We start from the raw sequence: 8,058 nt of genomic DNA on the forward strand, positions 1-8,058 counted from the left end.
CAATTAACAATTAATAAACTTTAAGGAGTATAGTTTATAGGCAAATATGCATTACCTATTTAAAGTACCAGCTCTTTATGGGTATTTTACTTTCAAACATTTAATTTAATACAAATATTTACGCTTAAATACATACATATTTGTATTTACGCTTAAATACATATTTGTATTTACTTTCAAATATTTAATTTTTGTTAAATACAAAAACTACCAATCTCTCTTCCGTAAAAATATTTATATAACACTTTTTAATTTTAGTTACAAACATTTATGTATTTAACATAAATTAAATGATTCAAAATAAAATACCCATAAAAAGCCAATACTTTACTCATGTAATGGATGAAAGCCATAAAGAATTAATACTTTATGGGTCATTTTTAAAAAAATATTTAATTTATATTAAATAAATAACCTACCGATTTCCTTTTTACAAGAATATTACTGTAACACTTTTTGAATTTTACTAACAAATATTGATATATTTATCATAAATTAAATATTTGAAAGTAAAATATCCGAAAAAAGCCGGTACTTTAATGAGTAATACGTGTTTGTCTATAGAGAGTCGGTAACTATTTAAAGTACCGGTTCTTTAAGGGTATTTTACTTTCAAACATTTAATTTAATACAAATATTTACGCTCAAATTCAGATTTGTATTTACTTTCAAATATTTAATTTTTGTTAAATACAAAACCTACCAATCTCTCTTCCGTAAAAATATTAATATAACACTTTTTCAATTTTAGTTACAAACATTTATGTATTTAACATAAATTAAATGATTCAGAATAAAATACACACAAAGAGCGAATACTTTACTCGTGTAATGAATGAAAGCTATAAAAAATTAATACTTTATGGGGCATTTATTTTTTAAAAAAATATATATTTAATTTATATTAAATAAATAACCTATTGATTTCCTTTTTGCAAGAATATTACTATAACAATTTTTGAATTTTAGTTATAAATATTGATATATTTATCATAAATTAAATATTTGAAAGTAAAATATTCGTAAAGAACTGGTACTTTAAATGAGTAATGTGTGTTTGCCCATAAATTGTACTCCTTAAAATTTATTACTTGTTAATTGATTTATAGTACTTTGTCATTCATTGGATATGTAGAACAAAGGGCAAATCTGGTATAAAATTCTAATTTCACTATCTAAAATAATATTTTAATCATTTGGACTAAATTTGCAAAGGATTAGTAACCTCAGGGAAGGTTAGTGTAATTTTTCAAACCACAGGGGAGGTCAGTGCAAATGTCAGAAATCTCAGGGGAGGTTTTTGCAATTATCCCTAAAAAGAATGCTTAGGCCCCGTTTGGGGTTACAGTGTTTTTGATAAAAAAAAAAAACACTTTTAAACACTAAAAGTACTTTTAACATGTTTGATGAATATCATCCCATAAAATTAGGAGTATAGTTTTTAGTATTAAAAGCACTTTTTGCAAAAACTCAAATTTGGTGCTTTTAGAGTAGCTTTTATGATTTAAAAAATAAAACATCAAATTTAATCATTTTATAACCAAATAAAGAGATAAACACTTTTAAAGAATTTTAAATTACACATTATCCAATACAATAAGTACTTATAGAACTATGTTTCCAAACAATATATTTAAAAGCACTTAAGCAGTTAATAAGTACTTTTTATTAAAAGATCTTTTTTTTTTTTTGGCTAACCCCTATACGGGGGTGGGCGCCACTCCAAGTGTTATTCAGAATTCCGACAACGTAATGACTATAGGTAGCCGATGTCAAGCATACATAAGGCATCTGTGTCTTATCTAGGCGGGCTAGGCCCTTTATAGCACGTGGAAATTGAGTGGGGGAGAATCTCTGGCAGACCTGCGTGGAGCTTGCTAGCATTAAAAGATCTATTAGGAAAGCACTTTTCAATAAGTTACTACAACTCCAAACAAGCCCTTATCTGAAAAACTATCTAAAAGGCTACCATAGTCAGCATTTCAACCTATTCATTCCTGCTCTAGATTGACCTATTTGGGATATCATTTTATAAAAATTAGTTTTTGAACAAACTAGTGATTGGAAGTATCACTGGCTTTGTGGTAGATTGGTTAAAAAAGGATAATGCTTCAAGTCAAAGAATGAATCAAGACATAAAGAAAACTTAACGAAATGTTTTAAATTTAGAATCAATCAATTAGATTCTTTCATAAGATAAGAAACTAAATCTGGAGTTGACTCTGAAAAGTAAGGACTTAAATTTCAAAAGAAATCAATTAGAATCTTTTCATTAAGGAACTATTTTTAACTTGTTTAGAATATCATTTGGCCATCATAGAAATCCAAAAACAAATCTCTGACACTAGAAAACACATAGAAAGTTAATTTTTATCACAAAATACATTTTTCAAAAAATTTCCAAAAATAATTTGAAAAATGACCTAGTGACTGAGAGACAGCCAGGTTAGATCTTAAAATCAAATGTTGATCTAAGAGTTCAATGTTATCAAAAACAATTAAGTAGAGATATACAGGTTATAATAAATTATCTTAACAAAAACCAATATGTCAAGCTTTTCTTGTTTAATTTTACTGTGACGACCTTGCCTCCTCCTAAGGCGTACCCAAGAGTTTAGTGGATCACCTGTCCAACTCTCGCCAAGACTCACTCACTAACATTTTCAAATCAGTAACACTAAAATCCTTCAATATAACATTTACATGCTATAAATCGTCCAAATATTCAAGCCAAAGTACAAACCAAAGGAAAAGAACTTAAACGATTAGTACCATAATACAGTGTCGGCCAAATACAAACTCAAGATACCCTAATACAGTGTCGGCCAAATACAAACTCAAGATACCCTATTACAAACCATTACTATTCTTGTCTCTCTTATCCCCGCACCCTGTTAAGGAAAACAAATAACGAGATGAATTAAAAGCCTAGTGAGGTTCCAAGAAAACAACAAACCATCTATCAGGCTTTATAAAATTCACATCATGGCATGATCACATATTTCATGAAGCAAGCAATATCCAGATAAATCATTTAATAATATATATTCAATAACATATTCACGTAAAAGGATACCATTTGCTCTTGCGAGCCAATTCAATCTGCTCTTGCGAGCCAATTTAGTAGCAACAGTATGCTCTTGCAAGCCAATTCAGTAGAAATTTGTTTAGGATCCGTTGACACTCTGTCAACCTTAGGATATAGTAACAAGCCCAATAGAGTTCCACTTATCTCTAATTTCCATCCACCGTTCAACCCTTTACTGGGCCTGAACTCCAAACATAACAGTAGAAGTAATACTCGAGTATACCAAATTCAATGGATCCAATCCAGTGGAATAACAGTAAACAGTACCCATGGTTCGTCAATCTCCTCGACCAAACCCTTATTGGTTCGATTTGACTAACTAGCTAGTGGGGTTTGGGATCCCAAACGGTGAGTATAGTCGATAAGATAACATCTCCAACCAACTTACAAGTCATACACATGTATATCAGTTCACTTGCAAATAGTTCATTTATAAATAGGATATCAAGAGCTCAGTTAAATTAGGTCGAGTGCGATAAGATATACACTCGCCTATTCATTTGCAGTTCAAGCATTTACAATTCAAGACATATAGCGGTATCAATCAACTAGGCACATTAAGCATTATTTAGTAAAGTCAGGTTGAGTGTGATAAAGTACATACTCGCCTACGCAATAATAAGCGAATTCAAGCAACAAGTCATACTTGATCAACAAGTAGCATGGAACATGCAATTGGAACACTTACCCATATAATGAGAATTTCACATTCCAGTACCGGGCTCACGTTCTCGCCCACTTTCAAGTCCTAAAACCAAAAGAATGTATCAAAAGTGCACAATTTCAAACTACCACATTTGAGACATGTCAACTTCCAAAAACTCATTCAAAAGATCACTAGATTTTCGTGTTCAAACAAGGGAAAAATCATGTGCAAATTAATCAATAGTTGTCAGTGGTATAGGAGCAAAAGAGATCGATTATGGCCAAGGGATTTGAAGAACATTGGACAAAATTTCATCCCTTCTCTCGGTTCCAAAACTAGAAATGTACCATCAAGAAAAGGAATTCGAAAGGTGAGTTTATTTCCACTTAAAACACTTGGTGTTTGCTTAATAAATCACACATATATGTGAAAGTAAACTCTTATACAATATATAGAAAAAATTTGTCCAAGGTCACCACGAAATTTTGAAAATAGACACGAAAATCCTTTCTTTCTCTCCCTCGGCCAAACACAATTCCTAGCAAACACTTTCAAAACTTTTGTCAAGATCCAGCTTTTCACTTGTTCAAAATACCAAAATCATAATATCTTTCACATCCAGCATAGAAAGAAACATATAGCATAAGTTGTTAATAAAGAAATCCATCAATCTCAAAGTATACAATTATGAGTTTAAAATCATGAATTTTCAGCAAGGAAAGTTGAAATTCGTAGCACTCGAGTACCTTTGAAACTGGAATTTTTTAGCAAGTATCGTTCCTTTGAAAAATCATAACTTGAGTTATAAATGTTAAAAAAACATATAACTTGCCCCATTAAAAATTAGACTTGAAGTACTAACAATCTTTCAAAGACACCTCAAAGAGATTAAGTTCATAAATTGGTCCAAATTGAGCCGCAATTTACTACAACATTCCAGTTTTTACTTGTGCAGAGTAGAATTTTCAGTCAAATTTACCAATTTTCTGGTGCATATATAAATGGACCACAGCTCAAATTTTATACCATGGAAAGCTCTCTGAGTCTAGTTTCAAACACAATTGATGGCACTCAAATTTGATTTTTTTACACTGAGTTATGATCATTTTACTAAAACTGTCCAAAGGTGACTGTCACCTGAAGTTCTAAGCTTTAACTTGTTTGAAAATACTAAATACATAACATGTAATATATCAAACATAAAATGAAACAATTAGCAAAAATCTGTTTCTGGTGCGTACCTATTTTAGCCAAACATTTCACCAAAAACTTCACAAAATATGTCATCAACTACCACAATAAATCTGTCATTAGCTAAGCAGAATTTCCAGCAAGAAAATTTGAAACTTTTCTTCACCAAAACTCACTCTTTTCTGGCCAACCTCAACTTAGATCCTTAAAGCTTAAAAAAACATGGAAGAAGGAAGGATTTACAGCCCTTTTTACCTCTTTTCCCTCAAGAAATTGAAGTTGGAAATTGAAGAATCAAGGCTGGTAGCTCTCCAATCTTTTCCTCTCTCTCGGGGCTGCAACAACAAGGATGAAGCGAAGTTTCTCCAATCTTTCTCAAGCACTTTCCCCTTGGTTGTGAAATTGGTCATGGATGAAATCCCTCAAGCTCCCCTCAAGTTTCCCCCTCGGTTTCAAGACTTAGAAAAGTAACAAAACTGCTTACTCACCACTCAATTTCTCGGTTGGAACAAGCTTGGAATGTTGGAGCTTTTCTCTTCTTGATTTGTTGGGAAAAGATGGAAGGAGGTAAGGGCTACTCTTTTATGCTTCTCAAGTTTCTCAATTTTCCAGCTCAAGGAGGAGAATTTTTTCAAGCTTTCTCCACTCTTTCTCGGCTCTCCTCTAGGGAAACAAGAGGAACAAGAAAACAAGGAAAGAAAGGCTGGATTTGGGCCCTCTTGGTTGCAAGAAGAGAAATGGAACAAAAGCACAAGAATCTCTCAAGCTTGGGCTACAAACAAGGAAAGAAAGAAAAGGAGGAATTGTTGTGAAATGGAACTTGGGTGCTTGTTGGGTCAAGAATTGGGTAGATGATTGACAAATGGCGGCTTATCATTGGACAAATAACTCTTGTTTACTCACTTAGCCCCTTGTTTACCCAATTATCCCTCTTTGCACCCCAAAAAAAAAAAAGCAACATGCAATAAATTGGAAAAACATAATAAGGGACGAAATCATTGAATGCAAAGAATTTAACATGAAAAGAACTATGAAAATAACCTTGGGATTTTCGGGTCTTCATATTTACTTAGTTTATCACCTTGTTTTCTACACTAAATACGAAAAGGACAAACACTATATTTTCTGCATACTTACACAAACTTATAAAATTTATTACATCAAAATAAGAGTTAGAAAAGAATCTTAAATGAGAATTTAAAATTCTTTTCTGTATTATAGTGTACTTTAACCATCAATTATATTTGTACTAATTTTTTGTGATGAAATCTGGAGCTATGGTATTTTCTTGGCAAAAAGTATTTGTCACAAATCCAAACAGTTACACAATTTTATTATGAACGTAGTTATGATACCTTCAAGATCATATCTAATTCATGGAAAATACTATTCTCTACTTTAAGATGAATTTTACCACAAATCTGCAGTAATAAACTAGACCTTTGGACAAAGCCATCATCTTTCTAATTGTACAATTTAGTCATAATAGTTATCATCAACCCAAAAAGGTAGTGGATCCAGTCCAATTTACGTTGATTTTGCCCAAACTCTACACATGGTTCGTAGAGTGACTACAAGAAAGCTTGAATGTGGTCTGGATGTTGACGCGGAGCCCATCTTATATCAAAACTGTCTTTGCAAACTTGTGATTATGCTTTCTACCATCAATTGGGCCTGTGAGTCTGGACCATAAAAGCTTGATGCTGTCGGGAAGAGAAATCCAAGTTGTCTGCCTAAGGCCCTAAGCTAAGCCTAGTAGAAGCTTACATGCCTGATGCCCGATCTCTATTAGGCTAAGATTTGGCCACCCATATTCTTTTAGCAATTGTATTCGTAGAATTTGAAGTTGTTTGTCCTACTATTTTTTTAAACAGTAAGGGTTGAGAACCATGAAGGGAAAATGGGATTCTGAATTTAGAACTTCTCATTCTTGACATCTCAACCTTTATAGTTACAGTTATAGGTGTCAAACAAAAATGCATTTAGCTAAATTGATCCATACTCGCTCATGAATAATTGAGTATAGGTATTTTAAGTTTTTATATATGGATATAAATGGGTTAGTCAATAATATCCATTTAAAAAATGAGTATAATTAGATAACCCACACAATCACATTTATTTAGAATTGTCTTCGGCAATGGTATCCTAATTTCTTCATCACCTTTGACTAAACGTCAGCAAGTGGAGAACCTAATGGAAAGGTGGGAGAATCTGTTGGCTAGTTTTCAACTTAACAATAAAGAATAATTATACACTTGGAGACTTTTTTTTTTTTTTTGCCCTTTTTTCATTTGTATTTTCATGGTATCAGCTTCAAGTTCATAAGTTGGTCAATCATTGTTTAATCTCTCTTTTTCATGGTTCCAAATACTTTCCCTATTGCACAGCAAAAATATTCTTATTGTTCAATTATTAAATGGTATATAATTTTGCGAAATAGCACACGGATTGGAAAAAATGGTAATTAGACTTATTGGATTCTATAAGTAAATATTTAAAATTAATAATAGGTGCAGACTATGAAGGGTGGTATAAATTGATAATTTAGTTTACAAAAAAATTTAGATGAGTTTGTAAAATATTAGAATAAATGAGTTGTAAATAGATTATCTAACTTATTTTTTGACTTATCCATTTATACCCATATAATTAAATGCATATAAATAGATTAACTCACTTATAACCATTACCTATTTTAACCTGCTCAAATTACCCATTTTGACACCTTTAGTTATAGTAAACTTCCTCAAAATGTTTAAGATATGTAGTTTGTATAACGAAAAAGTTAGTGTCTTGAGATACATATATTAAAAGACACTAAGATTTTGTGACCGTTCGTTCTTTTAGATATTAAACATATACTAAGCATAGAAACAAACAACATTGGTTTAACAATTTTATACGAACTAGGTCTAATTCTAGATGAACCTAGTTTAGTCCAACAATCCAACAACACTGCCGAAATTCTAACTTCTAGGCATATGTCTAGGATCTTGAATGGTTAGAACTACTATTTTCTATTATCAGCATATAAGTTTTATATTATCTTAAATGAACTGTTAACAACTTCAAAGAATTGCTAACTTTTTTACGCTTTCTCCTAATTTTCTTTTGATTTAACGTGTTGCAA

At 31.5% G+C, this 8,058-nt stretch overlaps 1 long non-coding RNA gene across 1 annotated transcript; it reads right to left on the reverse strand.

The window, feature by feature from the left end:
- Positions 1-2,672: 2,672 nt before the first annotated feature.
- LOC140010439 (uncharacterized) lies at positions 2,673-5,740 on the reverse strand. Its single transcript, XR_011817739.1, has 3 exons — positions 5,181-5,740; positions 3,777-3,836; positions 2,673-2,891 (listed from the first exon to the last, which is right to left on the reverse strand). It is a non-coding gene; the product is annotated as an uncharacterized lncRNA (long non-coding RNA).
- Between the last annotated feature and the right edge of the window lie 2,318 nt (positions 5,741-8,058).

The sequence above is a fragment of the Coffea arabica genome, chromosome 7c (genome assembly GCF_036785885.1).
Source record: "Coffea arabica cultivar ET-39 chromosome 7c, Coffea Arabica ET-39 HiFi, whole genome shotgun sequence".
Classification (NCBI taxonomy): Eukaryota; Viridiplantae; Streptophyta; class Magnoliopsida; order Gentianales; family Rubiaceae; genus Coffea; species Coffea arabica.